Source organism: Palaemon carinicauda, chromosome 2 (genome assembly GCF_036898095.1).
Source record: "Palaemon carinicauda isolate YSFRI2023 chromosome 2, ASM3689809v2, whole genome shotgun sequence".
NCBI classification, from domain to species: Eukaryota; Metazoa; Arthropoda; class Malacostraca; order Decapoda; family Palaemonidae; genus Palaemon; species Palaemon carinicauda.
The window spans coordinates 60,531,600-60,548,375 of record NC_090726.1 but is presented as its reverse complement, the minus strand read 5'-3'; the positions used below and the strand labels follow the sequence as shown (position 1 = coordinate 60,548,375).

At 35.9% G+C, this 16,776-nt stretch overlaps 1 protein-coding gene across 1 annotated transcript in view; it reads left to right on the top strand.

Moving 5' to 3' along the window:
* Positions 1 to 3,050: 3,050 nt before the first annotated feature.
* The window catches only part of t (C45 family peptidase tan), a 34,084-nt gene continuing 20,358 nt past the window's right edge, over positions 3,051 to 16,776 (top strand). Inside the window, exon 1 of the mRNA XM_068356322.1 lies at positions 3,051 to 3,193. The gene's annotated coding sequence lies outside the window, so the exon portion shown is untranslated. The remainder of the gene's footprint in view (positions 3,194 to 16,776) is intronic.

Below are 16,776 nucleotides of genomic sequence, written 5' to 3'. Positions count from 1 at the left end.
TAGCAGGTAACAATTATGAGGTGAAATGGAAATCTGAATAATGTTGCAATGAATGCTGATATGGATTGCTTAAAAGTGAAATTAACTCATCCGTATAGTTATTAAGTAGTAAATCTAATGTAGGGTAGTGGAATGAGAAAAGAGGTGTTATGGAACAGATAACCGTGCAAGAGATTTTGAAGGTGAGAGAAGTCTCGAAGGAAACAAAAAATAGAATGTGTGGAAGCTCTGACAAATCAATTCTTTTTTTTATAGCAGTAGGCTACAGAGTAAATTGTATATGATACAAATAGAAGTTGAATTTATTGAGTTAAGTTTGTGTGTGTAATTAATGTTGAGTATAGAACTGGAAAATCCATTTAGGCTATTCCTCATACACTCCTCACATTTCTATGTATTGAACCCTAGACCAAAATTAATCTACTGTCTCCATGTAATCTCATCTTTTAATATTATCAAACCTACTTCTCTTGATCATTTTTATATTAAAAATTTCACTTTTTCATCTCCAACGCAATTTTCCTTTTATATTAACATTTTGAATTATAAAGAAATGTATTTTATATTTCCAACCAGTACTTTGCTCTGTCAAACCTTAATCAAAACATAACCTGCAAAATTTTCTCCTCACCATTTTCTCTTTCTTAGACCAACTTATTAATATTTTTTTTTAGAAGCCAAACATCTCAAATAATCAATTTCTTTACAAGTGGTGCCATCTCCATAGTTATTTCATATCACCTATGTAAAAAAAAAAAAAAAAAAAAAAAAAAAAAAAAAAAAAAAAAAAAAAAAAAAAAAAACTCAATGTACTTGATATGTTCTGCTTCACTACCTAAGATGGAAGAAATATTATTTTATCTCTGAACTTCCTTTGCATTCAAGTCCCCTGACCCAATAATAATTGGATCTTTATTATATTCGGCTAAACACAGATATAGATCTTTCAAAACTCTTTCTATTTATTGTTTTTCATTCCTGAACTTTAATTATCTACTTTCACAACCAATGATACATATTTTTCTTCTTTCATATTCAGTCTTACTCAAACAAATAAATAAATCATAAGCAGTTTCCCTTAACAAAGAGTGGTTCTAAAGAAGAAAACCAAACAATAGTCAATGTCACATTCATATACTGTAGCATGCATATATATATATATATATATATATATATATATATATATATATATATATCTATATATACATATGTATATATATACATATGTATATATATATAAATATATATATATATATATGTATATATATATATATACAGGTACATGTATGTATATATATTCATATATATATATATATATATATATATATATATATATATATATATATATATATATATATATGAATATATATACATACATGTACCTGTATATATATATATATATATATATATATATATATATATATACTGTATATATATATATATATAAATATATATATATATATATATATATATATATATATATATATATATATATATATATATTTATATATATACTCTATATATACTGTATAAATAATGTGTATACATATCTAAATATATATGTATATATATATATATATATATATATACTATATAAATACTGTGTATTTATACATATATATATATATATATATATATATATATATATATATATATATACATATACATATACTCTATATATACTATATAAATACTGAATATATATATATATATACATATATATATATATATATATATATATATATATATATATATATATATATATATATGTATATATATATATATATATATATATATATAAAAGCTTGTGTGTGTCAATAAAATATAGATATACATAAATATTCGTAAGACGTTATGCACATATGCATATGGACCACAGGGAAAATTAAAATATAGAGTGAATCTTGATTAGTTAATTCTTACTTCTTCTTGAAGAAGTACGACGAAACTATTCAGGATTCATACATAAATAAAAGAGAAATATATATATATATATATATATATATATGATTACATATATATATATATATATATATATATATATATATATATATATATATATATACAGTATATGCATATAAATAAAATCTATCTATCTATCTATCTATCTATAATATTTCCAATTTCTTTTTCTCGTGATAGAACAAAAAACCTTTGCAATTTTCCTATCAAACATGAAAGTTATTGAATATTGCAAATACTAAGTGCAGAGAAAAATATTTAGTTAGACTTCATTATCATCAGATTTCATATTTGAGATAAAAAATTAATTTCTATCGGGTACAAGATATCAGGATAACTGCAAGAAAAGTGAGGTGGTGTGTGAGTGTGCGTTGGGGGAAGGGGTTGGCAAATTATCTTCCGTCATCATAAACGCCAACAAAGCTTGGCCGGCGTAAGAAATTAATTTTTGTTCGGGATGACTGACAGTTCATTCTTGCTAACGATATTTCTTCATAGTTTAACTTTGACGCAAGTATTTGTATTATGCTTATGTATAGGTAGTGCAATTAAGTTTTCAAATGCTTATCTTGTAATGACATCTCATTGAAATCTTGCACATTGGTACAGAGCATTTGTCATATTATTGATAATCCTTTTTAACGAGTTGCTGTAACGATATACGTGGAGCTTTATTTACACATCTCTCTCTCTCTCTCTCTCTCTCTCTCTCTCTCTCTCTCTCTCTCTCTCTGTTTGCATGGAGATATCCACATGAGTTTTTTTATACAAAGATTTTAATCTATTCACAGAGGAAATCTATGATGCGTTGCAATGCTGCTGTAGCAGTTATCAATAACTGATTAAGAAGCTTTTTCAGTGAAGGTATTATCATTTAGGAAGACGATAAAACATAAATAAAAGAGTCTCTTCAAGCTTTAATCAGTTAAACTATTTGAAAAAAAAAGTATTCTAATTCTTTAAAGAATGTGATCATTCAAACTATAACTTCGGTCTTGACCTACACGCTTTAATTAAGGGAGTCAGTTACGTTTAACTAGGTCACTCGAGAAGCAAATATGGACGTGTTATATGAAGGCGAAGCTAGTGTAAACCAATTACCATCTCTCTCTCTCTCTCTCTCTCTCTCTCTCTCTCTCTCTCTCTGTGACAGGAAAGGTAAGTGAGTTTCTGCGCCACTTGCACCGCATTCCCATTCGGTTCTTCCTAAGCTCCGCTCCTCCTCGACCAGGTGAGCGCAGTGGATCATATTACTTGTGTTTGCTGGCTTTGATAATTGAGTAGTTTAGTGTCTGCCACTGAAGTCTTATCAACTGTCCTAAGGAAAATAATTCTATATCTCTTATTGACATTTGACTTACTTTGAAACTCATTTCTCTCGACATATGTTTTAGGCACCGGTGAATGATGAGGTCTGCTTGATTTAAAAAAAAAAAAAAAGTTTTTGTCAATTTTTAACAACATGCAAGATCCACAGTCGTGTCGTTTTCGGTTCCTCTTCCAAAAATACTAGTTGGTGTTTCTTTTGCTAATTGGAAAGTGAAGGAAATAAAGGGAAGAAATGCCTTTTGAAGCTAATTTATTATTATTATTATTATTATTATTTTTTTTTGCAATTTTGAAACCTTTATACAATAAACCAACTGAAGTAAACTAGCAATAGTTAACGACTTCAGTATGTTCCCCTCAAAGTTTCATTATAGCTAATAGTAATAAACAAGGTTATGTTCTTCCGTGTCTTGGAATTAAGACTTTTTGCGGCCTGTCCCGCCTTCCCATCCGGAAAATCGTTTCAGCCGTTACACATTGATCGCCAATCATAATTTCAAGCAGATAAAACATATCCGAAAGCAGCCTTGTCACCATGCAGTACAATCAGCATTACCAAAAGAAGATACGCCTTGAAATGTGTCGTTTAGACCTTTCAGAAGAGAAATATTTGTGCAAGAAAGTTTTGTCCCACAGCTAGTTTTTTACATTGTTATGGATAATACAATCAGTATTTATTCAAAGTACTGACAAACTCGTCAACTGATATCTATTTCAGAAATGGCTCCTTGAAAAACACTCGTATGATAGATTATCTATAAGTTAATGATATCTGACTGAGGTGTAATCTGAATTAACTATGTTTGAATTCTAGATGAATCATATTCGAGTTATCGTCACTTTAGCATTAGGTAAAATAATAATAATAAAAAAAATTATATTAAGAACTAGAATATAGCTATTACCGTACAAAGACACTTAAGAATAATTGCTGATGTTAAAATGAATTGAAAATAAATGTGATGGAACAGTCTATACTAGTAAAGAAATCTCATCTTGAAATCAGTTTCCCGACAACGTTACTAACTCATGACGCACATACACATACGCACACACGCACATGCACACTTGCACGCACACACATATATATATACATATATATTAATATACTGTATGTATCATTATCATCATCATCATCATCAGCCGTTACTAGTACAATGCAGAACAAAGGCCTTAGACATGTCCTTCCACTTGCTTCTATTTATGGTCTTCCTGAGCCAGTCCACACCCGCAAACTTTCCTAGTTCGTCAATCTATCGTCTTCTCTTTCTTCCCCTGATTCTTTTACTTTACAATCTCTAGGGACCCATTCTCTTATTCTTAATGTCCATCTATTGTCTGTCATTCTCATTATAAATTCTGCCAATGTCCATTTCTTTTTCTTATATGTTGTTAGAATATCCTCTACTTTAGTTTACTCTCGTATCCATGTTGCTCTTGTTCTGTCTCTTAGTGTTATTTCCAAAATTTTTCTTCGCAGAGCTCTTTGAGTTATAACTAGCTTATTTTTCCCATATTCAAATTGTTTACATAAGAACCTTGTGTGTAATATATCATAGAAAATACTCAATAAATAGATTGCCAACGCAATAACACCCATATTCAATCCGGAAATTTATATAAGTAAATCAAGGCTATTATTAAGTTGTCAGGACAACGCTACTTTTTTTACGATAACTTGCTCTCATTTTTCCCAATAAGAATATTTCGAAAGTTCCTTCTATATACAGCTATACCAAGTAGCCATGAAAGCCAGTCGATCGCGAAAGCAAAAGTCAATATTCTTTCAGCATCATTGATCGAGAGGAAATTTAGATATGTGCACCGAAATGTATGTGATGGGTAAAATTCTATGAATGGAAAGTGACTTGGTGTGTATGTTTTCACTATATTTATTGTAAGTATTGCTGCAAAACATGCACGGATGCAATTACAATATATGCAAAATGTTAGATATAACATTTGTAATAAAGGATAAGAATATTGTTATCACTTTCCTCATTATGAATATGTTACAGTAGAGAAAGAAACTGGTACGGAGATGATGCTAGCTTACGTATATATTACTATTCATACCATACATACACACACACACACACACACACACACATATATATATATGTATATATATATATATATATATATATGTGTGTGTGTGTGTGTGTATATATATGTATATATATACATATATATATACATATATATATATATATATATATATATATATATATACATATATATATATATGTGTGTGTGTGTGTGTGTGTGTGTATGTATGGTATGAATAGTAATATATACGTAAGCTAGCATCATCTCCGTACCAGTTTCTTTCTCTACTGTAACATATTCATAATGAGGAAAGTGATAACAATATTCTTATCCTTTATTACAAATGTTATATCTAACATTTTGCATATATTGTAATTGCATCCGTGCATGTTTTGCAGCAATACTTACAATAAATATAGTGAAAACATACATATATATATATACACATATATCTATATCTATATCTATCTATCTATCTATCTATATATATATATATATATATATATATATATATATATATATATATATATATATACATATATATGCATATATATGTATATATATACATATATCTATATATATATATATATATATATATATATATATATATATATATACATGTATATACATACATACATATATATATATATATACACACACACACACATATATATATATATATATATATATATATATATATATATATATATATATATATATATATATATCTATAGTGAATCATGGAATCTCACCCCTTGCCTCTGCCATTCCCGAGTGGCCTTTAAACCTTTAAAACGTTAAGTTAAAATGCATTGGTTTGTTATAAAAATTACTTAATCAAGATGTAGATATGTTTGAGAGTCTATTTATTTTTAAACATAAGTCAAGGAAATTGAAGCCACTATGTATCATGGTGTCATGGATCACAAAAGATAGCCAGTGATATAGGAAGCAAATTAATCCTTGCAGGTATTATTTGATTTGATTTTAGTATGGTAATAAACTTTTAGCTCTTGAGGTTTCTATAACTAGAATAAATGAAGAGAAATAGTGAACACGACACAGGATTGCTTACAAGTCGCATTTGAGAAAATGGTAATGATCATGGAATGCTGTGGAACGGTGCTCAATTGAAGTCATTTCAGATTTTGAAATCTCTTAAATAGGATTATTCCTACTGCTCTTTAATGCACTGGTTATGTTACTACATAACTTTTGAAAATGTGTAAAGATGATTAAGTCATCCATTGTCTCTTTAACCTGCATTTAGGGATAGCCATCCATCCATACAGTAAGAACCACAATTCTGTATAAAACAAATAAAAACTTAAGCTCCAAAGTCTCCCTTGAAATTAAGCTGTGGGGCAGAGGTTGGTTAGTAATTATATCCCCTGCCCCTCCCCCTTGTAGCTATGCCACTGGCTATGAAGGATGTAAAGAGGGATTTGGTCTACAGTTGCCGAAAAAAATCTAAAGCTATGGAAGTAGCATCAAGAGAAGTGTCAGGAAAACCGGTGATGACAGCAAATGTACAAATGTTTTTGTTCAAGGATTGAAACTTGTGACAGTCAGTGTACACAAACCATTAGTAGAAAAGAAAAATGAGCGAATGTTTATATAGAAAGAGGCTGAATATATGTCTACTGGGGTTATAGAACGTGAATGGGTGGTTGTTCTGCGTAATTTGAAAGTAAAGGAAAGTAACAGAGCTCGAGATAGATTTGTATGTAGGTATGGAATTCCTGGAGTTAATGTGTTTGGGAAATGAGCTTGGAAACAGATTTTATTGTTGGAAACATATAGTTCTCAAGAAAGAATATGAAATGAATAGTGAGATGGCAAAAGTTTGTAGCTATATATTATCACATTGTAGCTGAATGAATTAGTTAATGCTTATAATGGTGAGAAGGGGAGTAATTTTAGCTATATCTTATAATTTTTTGTTGTTGAAAAAATCAGATGGATTGGAATAGGTGAGGAAGAATAATATATGGAGTAATTATTATCAAGATAAGTAATTTTAATGAGAGGGAAGAGAGAGTAACACTGATAAAATGGACAAATCATGGGCTAGAGGTAAGGAAAGGTCGGTGGTAATAGATTTACATATTGAAATCACGAGGACAGTCAGTATTGTAGCGACGAGACGAAAGGCTTTATGAAGGAAAAAAGAAGATTGTTTAAAGTACATTTGCACAATAGAAGAGAAGAACAGGTGCATGTATAGTATACACACATGTATATATATGTATATATATATGTATATATATGTATATATATATAAATAAATAAATATATATATATATATATATATATATAGGCCTATGTGTGTGTGTGTGTGTGTGTGTGTGTGTGTGTGAATAGTGTGGGGTACATGTGTGTATGGGTATTTCTATAAATATACGTGCATGCATACATATATTTAATCAGGTGGTTCTACCAGTATTAACTTATACATCAGAAACTTAGAGCTGCCTTACTAAAACCTTAGGACATAAGCAAGTTACAACTCAAAGAGCTGTGGAAAGAATAATGATGGGAGCAACACTAAGAGTTAGAAAAAGAGCAACATGGATATGAGAGCATAATAAAGTAAAGGATATTCGAACAAAATGTAAAAAGAACTGAACATGGACAGAATGACAGATAATAGATAGACATTAAGATTAACAGAATGGTTCTTAGATATTGCAAATGAAGCAGGGGAAAGAAGAGAAGACTATGGATTGACGAGCTAAGAAAATTTGTGGGTAAAGACTGGCATAGAAAGACCATAAACAGACGGGAGGGCAAGGACATGTATGAGAATTTGCTCTGCAGTGGACTAAAGTCCATTTCTTTTAGCGATGCATATTTGCACCGACTCGCGGCGGTGCCCTTTTAGCTCGGAAAAGTTTCTTGATCGCTGATTGGTTAGAATTATCTTGTTCAACCAATCAGCGATCCGGAAACTTTTCCGAGCTAAAAGGGCACCGCTGCGAGTCGGTGCAAATATGCATCGCTAAAAGAAATGGACTATAGTTATGGTTGATGATGATGATGATGATGATGCATATATTCTCGAATAAGGTATTTTCTCTAAAAGAACAGTTGATTTAGGTTGAGTGGATTATCAATCATTTCCAAGTCAATTTTTCAACTTTTTGCATCAACACCACATCGACTGCATCTACACATGCTATGCCTTTCTTCTCCATACGCATGAGCTCTTGTGTATTTTGAAAATCAAAACCCTATTATTGCAACGCTTATTCCACACGATCTAACTATAGTATTTTGTTTTTCTTCATATCTTTATTACTCATAAAACTATAACTTTGATTCCTCTGAACATAGTACTTCAAAGAGTTTTGGTCCAAGTTTTTATTACTTAGTACAATTTATAATTTCACCACAATTAATAATTAGACATTTCAACTAGACAACTAGCAAATTTTAATTTGAATTTTCTTTATCGAATGCTTTAAAATCTTCACTTGTCTATGCAGATTTTCTTTGTAAATAACAAAGAAAATCTGCATAGATAAGTGAAGATATCTCTATTTGGTAAATATCAACTGCTCCTACACACGCCATTCACGGCTCTATTTTTTATCACGTAAATTTGTAATTACATCTGCAGTTCTCTCTCTGATATACTCTAATCATTCCATTCATTAGAACATTAAACAGTAATAAAGACACAAAATAATCACTTGTTTGAGGCGCAATGTTGCACCAGATCGGTCCTTCTCATGCATAGGATATCTAAACACAAACTATCCTCTCATTATAAAGACTTCTATTTTCTTTAAATGGCTAAACCATATATCATCACACTAATCTTATCCTAAACTCTCTATTAGGTTATGTATGACTTACACTGTCTTTACTTCTTACTCTTCCACGTCTCGCACAGGTGTTTTATATTAGTTACTCTCTCCTGCATCAAACCCAAGAAATATTCCCAGACTGTTATATATCTTTCTTTCTTAATGAAAATCATTAGCACACACTTCACTCTCTAGAAATGAAGACTATACTGATTAAATATAAAAAAGAACGAGTATTAAGATTAAAATCACTATAAATCTAAAGCAAAACGGTATAAAAAAGAAAAACAAATTAAAGTAAACAGATCAAGGTCATGGACAGGAGAGAATCGTGCAATGGCAGAATCAGTCTCATTCGATGTTTATAGTTGACATATTTTGGCTGACTCCCAAATTTACAGTACGTACAGTACAAAAATAAAATTACAAATGGCTGGAGTATATGCAGTTACACGATGCGTTTATAAGGAAACTGTATATATTACAGTATTCTTCAAGCGCAAGTGATATCTCAGATTATAAAAGGTTTAATGAAATGTAGTAACTAAGGACAAATAAAATGATCTCTGACACTAATGGAAAATCTCGGCTCTCGTTAAACTTTTTAGAGAAAAAGAAGGCCTTATCAATAAACAATCTAATGAGGATTTTGATAAATCAAGATATTAACATTGCGTTGAGAATAGATTCAAATGAATATTCATTATAGTTAACGGATATAATATACAGAGGATAGCACATGATCAAAGTACAGTTTTCCTAGTATCTATTCTGTGTAACAATGAAGCTGAGGAAAGACAGATTTTATATAAGTAATTACCATTTGAGTCATAATCATGTTTTGAGAGACGCTTTCAAATTCCTGTAAAAAACAGGTCTTATTGAGATAAATGTCGAGAAAAGAATTTTACTATTTGGTAATGGTAAGTGGATAATTGTTTGGTAAAATGATAAACTTAAAACCTGTCTCTGATATTCAGCAGTATTGTCAAAATAAGATGATGTCGTACAAATTTACAAAACAAAGATCCATGAGAATCACCATTGCATGTTTGATGTTTACATCTAAGTAAACCATGCGCAGAATGTTCGTAAGAAAAACTTGGACAATTTGAGTAAGATAAGTGTCAAAGAAAAATGCCTAAAACTTCTATGTGTAAGGTGGTGGCAAGTATGCTCAATGAACCTTAATGGAAATCCAAAATCTAAATAAAGAGACCAGATGCTTCAATTAGAAATTCTAATTGATGATTCTTAAATAAACATCAATGAAACTTTTCTGTGGTAATGTTCTAACCCAAGGCCTGCCTGAGTATAAGGAAGAAAATTCTAGAACTATACGGTAGATGGTACTTAGAAAATTAAGTTGCTGATTTTATGCTAAAATGGAACGGAAATGGAAACACCAGTCTTTCTTTTAAATTAAGGTGTTTTGATTATGGATCTTCCGAAGGATTGGCCACTCATATGAAAGAATATTTTCTACTTCGGTGTACTATGAAGATAAAGATTCAAGATACAATGATGAAAATACTTGAACTACACTGTTAGAAAAAAACCGTAATTTTGATCGGAAAATGTCCGTAAAAATATACTGTCCTCAACCGTATTTTAGTAAGATACAGGCGACCGTAATGTTACCTTACTTTGTTATTATCTTTTGCGGGTTGGTGACCGTAATTTCACTGTTTAACGTCAATATATCCGTTTTTAAAATGGTAAAAATCCTGGAATAAATGTTGCCAGACATTTACCGTTTTTATGCAAATATTTAACAGTGCACACTACATTCAATGATGAAAAACTGTTAAAAAACAGTTGCTTTGAGATTAGAACCACCGAGTAATACGGAGTTGTCACTGGAAGGCAGTAAAGCCAATTCATATTAGACAGCGAAAATATTCTAAATTTTTTTTTAACAACAGAGGTTAGAGAAGAACATCTTCGCCAAAAGTCACTGAGACCCAGTTTTCTTTTTAAGAAGCCCTAAGCTACAACGCCAACCAGCCCCCTCGGGTACAATTTCAACTGAAAATAAAATAAATGCAGTTCCCAGTGTATATTGGTATTACTGCTCTTTAGACAAGGTTTTCTTGTTCGCCTTAGACATATGATACTGCACAAGAAAACTAAAGAAGAGAAGCTTCAAAATCTTATCTACTCTCCACAAGGTTGATTGTGATCTGTTTAGACCAGGCGTTGTTATTTTGCAAAGTTGAGACACCACTAAACTTAATAAGGAGATCGTAAATTTACAAAGTATTACACCAAAGAGACTAATTCTAGACGCAAAACATTATAAATCTTAACACTTATGCTGCATTTGCAGTAATATCTACAGATGCCAATACGATAATGACCTGGGAAAAAAAAACAAAAAAAAAACACGTGGAGCGCTATGTAGTCATAGCTTTAGTGATAGTTAAACGTGACTATGCAATCTGTCTTCCAAGAACATGGAAAATATTGTAAACAAACTTGTTATTACGTTGATTGGACACTACCATCCATTTAAGAGAGTGTGATAACGTTGATAATGTTTTAAATTGTTTTGCACGTAAGAAACAGGAAAGTCATAATAATATTCTTAAATGTAAAAACTGACATTTTAGTATATTTGTTACTTATACTAAGCCCAAATTATGACTGATTACTTTTCATGGAATAGTAAGTTATATAATGATTGTGTATTTACGGTCTAATGCTTAATCTTTGGTAACTTTTTTACGTAAAGAAATATGTTCCACAATTTTGAGATAGGTCTATAAAATATACGAACATTCTTCTCGATAAATGTATATTCTTATATTTTTTTCATGGGTGCGTAAGATGTTTACCCTACTTTGTTTCATGGAGATGAGGTCATTATCTTATTCAGAGGTTTCATGTTTCCATATCTTAGTAGATAACATTCCTTATACCAATGGGGATATTTTGTGGAGGCGGGAGAGGCATAATGAATTTCCTCTGTCTGTAGCTACTGGAGAACACCTGGAATAGACTCCAGTGATTAAACTGATTTACAGTAAATGGTCTGCTTTACTTTTTATCAGTGGTTACTCTAAGCTTGACAGTTTTGGTGATGCATATCAGCCACAATTGTAGTTATTACTTAAACAGTGATTATAATGAAATTCTAAAAATTATATCTTAGTTTTGCAATTAACATACAGTGGATATTTACATAGTAATAATCTAAAGCAAAGTTATGTCAAAGGAGGCTTATATTTTTTTATATTTCTGTGTAATTTCGCGATGATGCGAAAATTTTATATAATTGAACAATAGTAATGATTAAAATAATCAAACTTGCAATAACAATAATTAAATAATTAAGATAATAAAGAAAAGTTGATGTTCGAAATGAGAACAACCCACATTCATATGGAGTAAATGCAGGTATGAAGCCCTCATCTATCACTTATTCTTCAAGCCCTCGGTAGAAGCCATTGTTGTTCTTCCCCTGACAGCCTTTGTTGATCCTCGGTAATCATCCAGTCACACCATCTCTCTCTGTCTTCCAGCATTTCATAATTTTCTGGATTCTCAAGTCAAACGATCTTTCATTGTCTTTTGCAAAGTCCCTGTCTGGGGTTCAAGTCCCACTTAATCTTGATAGTTTCTAGTAGTGTTTGAAATTCACCATCCTTGTCAGCTAAGGAGCCTATAGCTCTTTCTGCTGACATCAACAGCCATTGCTTGGCCATCCCTGGTCCTATCTTGGGTGGGAATGGCTTGGGTGCTGATTTTATGTATATATAGTCAGTCTCTAAGGCATTGTCCTGCTAGCTAGGGTATTGTACCAACTGTATGTCACACAATTGTACATAATTCCTTTTGTATATATTATGCTTGTATCTGCGCTCTTCCCTCGCACTAAAAAGAACCTGAATGATCATGTCTCCGTTTTGCTCTGTAATATTGTCTGTCTCTCGAACAGGTCATGTCCTGTTGCCTTGAGGTTTTGTATATAAAGAAGCGTGTTCCTTAATAAACAACTCAGTCGTTTCCAATCTGCCTTTGAGTTCACACCCTTACTCGGCGCCGTCACATTGGTGACCCCGGAAGTCGACTCGCTCCCACTGCCTTCCACCCCCACCTCCCTCGCCCCTCCATCGTTGGTACTATGACGGAGGCAGACTCTACTCCGGCAGTTGGCACTGCAGCCGCCCCATTGAAACTTTCACCGTTCGCCCGCGGAGAAGCGTGTGCTTGGTTTCAACGCGCTGAAGTCCACTTTCGTATCAGGGGCGTGACTCGCTCAACCACCAAAGCGGATTATGTTCTCGCGGCGATACCTGAGGACACCTTCCCAGAAATATCCGACTGGCTTTGTGAACAAGGAGACACCCCAATAGCGTATGACGCCCTCAAATCATACCTTCTGCAGCAGTATTCGCCGTCGCCAGCCGCCCGTATAGCAAAGCTTTTTCAGCTCTCGCAACAACCGTAGGGGGACCAAAGGGCTTCGCTTACCCTCAGGGAAATGACCAGTATCGCTCGCCTTCAACCTGCCGCAGACGGCTCTCCTCGTGAGGTGAACCTACTCCGTGCCCTTTGGATACACCGTTTACCTGAACCTGTGCGCGCTGCCATACCCGATGTCGATAGTTTACCCATAAAGGACTTGATGACCAAAGCCGACGCCCTTATGGACAGCCACTTCAAGACCTCCATCAACGCCTCCACCCCTGACGACGAGGATGCCTATTCAACGACAACCGAAGCTGACATGAATGCCGTAGGACATACACGCCTACCCCGTGACGTGCCGAAGCGGCGACAAAGCCGCCCACCACCCACCAATCGCTCGCGCCCCAACGAACGACTTTTACAACCACTTACTACCTCCCATCCGCCGCAGTTTTGCTACTACCACTTCAGATTCGGGGCAACCGCGAAGAAATGTGCCAAAGATTGTCAGTGGCCAAAAAACGTGTAAGTAGGCCATCGCTTGTGGCGGTGGCCTCCCATGTTTCTAATCTTTTCTTTTTACAGGATGCAGGAACGGGCGTGCGATTTTTGGTAGACACGGGTGCTTAACGTTCTCTTTTGCCAAGGAAACTCTTCAAGGCACAACGTAGTTTGTCTACATCTGCTGACGTCCGCTTGGTAGCTGCCAACGGATCTGCGATACCCACCTACGGTTACGAGAACCTCACATTATCGTTCGGAAACGGTAAATTCAATTGGAAGTTTCTCGTTGCTGACGTCACAATGCCAATCCTCGGTGCGGATTTCCTCTCTCATTTCCACCTTCTGGTCGATGTCGCCCACCGACGATTGGTCAACGCAGACTCGTACTTGTCGACACCTCTTCAACCCGCCCCCTCTAACCTCGCTCTCCACATCAGCGCACCCACGGATGCCCACGCCCACCTCCTCACGTCGTACCCGGAAGTTTTCCGTCCAGAACTTCGCCAAACGCCCACGGTTCCTGCCAAGCACGGTATTTATCACCATATCAAGACGACGGGACCCCCAGTCTTCGCAAAATTCAGACGTCTGGAACCGGAACGATTGGCAGCCGCCAAACAGACGTTCGCCGAAATGGAGAAAATGGGCCTTTGCCAAAAGGCCTCCAGCCCATGGTCGTCACCCTTACACATCGTTCTGAAGAAAGACGGCTCCCTCCGTCCGTGCGGGGATTACAGGCGCCTGAACATGCAAACAGAACCGGATCACTACCCCCTCCCAAACATTGCCGATGTAACCTCCTACCTGCACAAAGCGAAGGTTTTCTCTACGCTCGACCTCCTGAAGGGGTATTATCAGGTGCCTATGAACCCAGAAGACATCCCCAAGACCGCCATCACCACTCCGTTTGGCACATACACCTTCAATTACTCCTGTTTTGGCCTTCGTAATGCTGGGGCAACGTTTCAACGTCTCATGGATGGCATCTTAGGGGACCTCCCTTTCTGTGTATGTTATGTGGACGACATACTTGTGTTCTCCTCCTCAAAAGAGGAACACCTCCGTCACCTGCGCATCGTGCTCGACCGCCTGCAACAAAACGGCCTTGTAGTCCGGTACGACAAGTGTACCTTTGGCGTCAACGAAGTGTCGTTCTTAGGGCACCGTATCACTCCTGAAGGAGTCCATCCCCTCCCTGAGAAGGTAGCAGCCGTTCAGAATTTCCCCATGCCCTCGATCGTCAAAGCTCTGCAGGAATTCTTGGGCATGATCAACTATTATCACCGTTTTCTGCCAGCCATTGCCGCCACTCTTGCTCCCCTCTATGCCTCCCTCAAGGGCAAGCCAAAGGACCTGAAGTGGGGTCCCCTTCAAGAAGCAGCCTTCTGCAATGCAAAGAAGGCCCTATCAACTGCTGCGGCTCTCACTTTTCCTATCCCACACGCCCCTCTCCTTCTCTCCACCGATGCCAGCGACGTCGCTATTGGTGCAGTACTCGAGCAGGTGGTCAAAGGCTCGCCCCGCCCATTGGCCTTCTTCAGCAGAAAACTGTCCAAGGCAGAATCGGGTTATTCTACCTTTGATCGAGAATTGCTGGCGGTGCACTTGGCTGTCCGTCACTTTCGCCATTTCTTAGAAGGTACGCCCTTCGTCATTCGCACAGACCACATGCCTCTGGTGCACGCCTTCACTCGACAGTCTGACGCCTGGTCCGCCCGTCAACGCCGACATCTCTCCGCCGTGGCTGAATACAATTGCACCCTCCAATACGTCCCTGGGAAAATGAATCCCGTTGCCGATGCCCTGTCAAGAAACACGTTGGCTGCCGTTCAACTGGGATTGGATTACAACGCTCTGGCTGAAGCCCAATGACAGGATCCAGAGTATCAAGCTTGTAGGACATCCTGCACGTCCCTCCATTGGGAAGACTTTCCCCTCGAAGACTCCAACACCACCCTCCTCTGTGACGTCAGTACTGGTAGACCGCAACCTTAGATTCCTGCTCCCATGCGCCGACAGGTGTTTGATTTCATCCACGGCCTTTCACATCCCTCGTGCCGTTCTACTGCACAGCTGCGGAAGGCAAAGTTCATTTGGCACGGCATTTCTAAGGATGCTAAGGATTGGGTCCGCGCCTGTACTTCTTGCCAAACTTCCAAAGTACATCGACACACGTATTCAGGAGTGGGCACCTTTCCTCAACCTCAGCGTCATTTCGCACACATTCACGTCGACGTTGTTGGCCCCCTACCCACATCACAAGGACATCGTTACCTGTTTACCGTCATCGACCGCTCCACTCGTTGGCCTGAAGCCATTCCCATGGAAACTGCAACGTCCGCCTCATGTACATCTGCCTTACTCTCTGGATGGATTTCAAGATTCGGTATCCCTGAGCATATTACTTCTGACAGGGGAACCACTTTCACCTCTCAATTATGGACGTCATTAGCGAATCTCCTGGGCATCACCCTACATCAGACAACGGCCTACAACCCCGCTGCCAATGGAATGATTGAACGTTTTCATCGCACCCTCAAAGCAGCTTTGATGTCCCGCTGCAAGGATTGCAACTGGTTTACTCAGCTTCCCTGGGTCCTCCTGGGACTAATGACCACTCCTAAAGACGCCCTCGACGTCTCGTCAGCCGAAATGGTGTATGGCGACCCGTTGGTCGTCCCTGCCGAATTTTTTCCTTCTACAACCT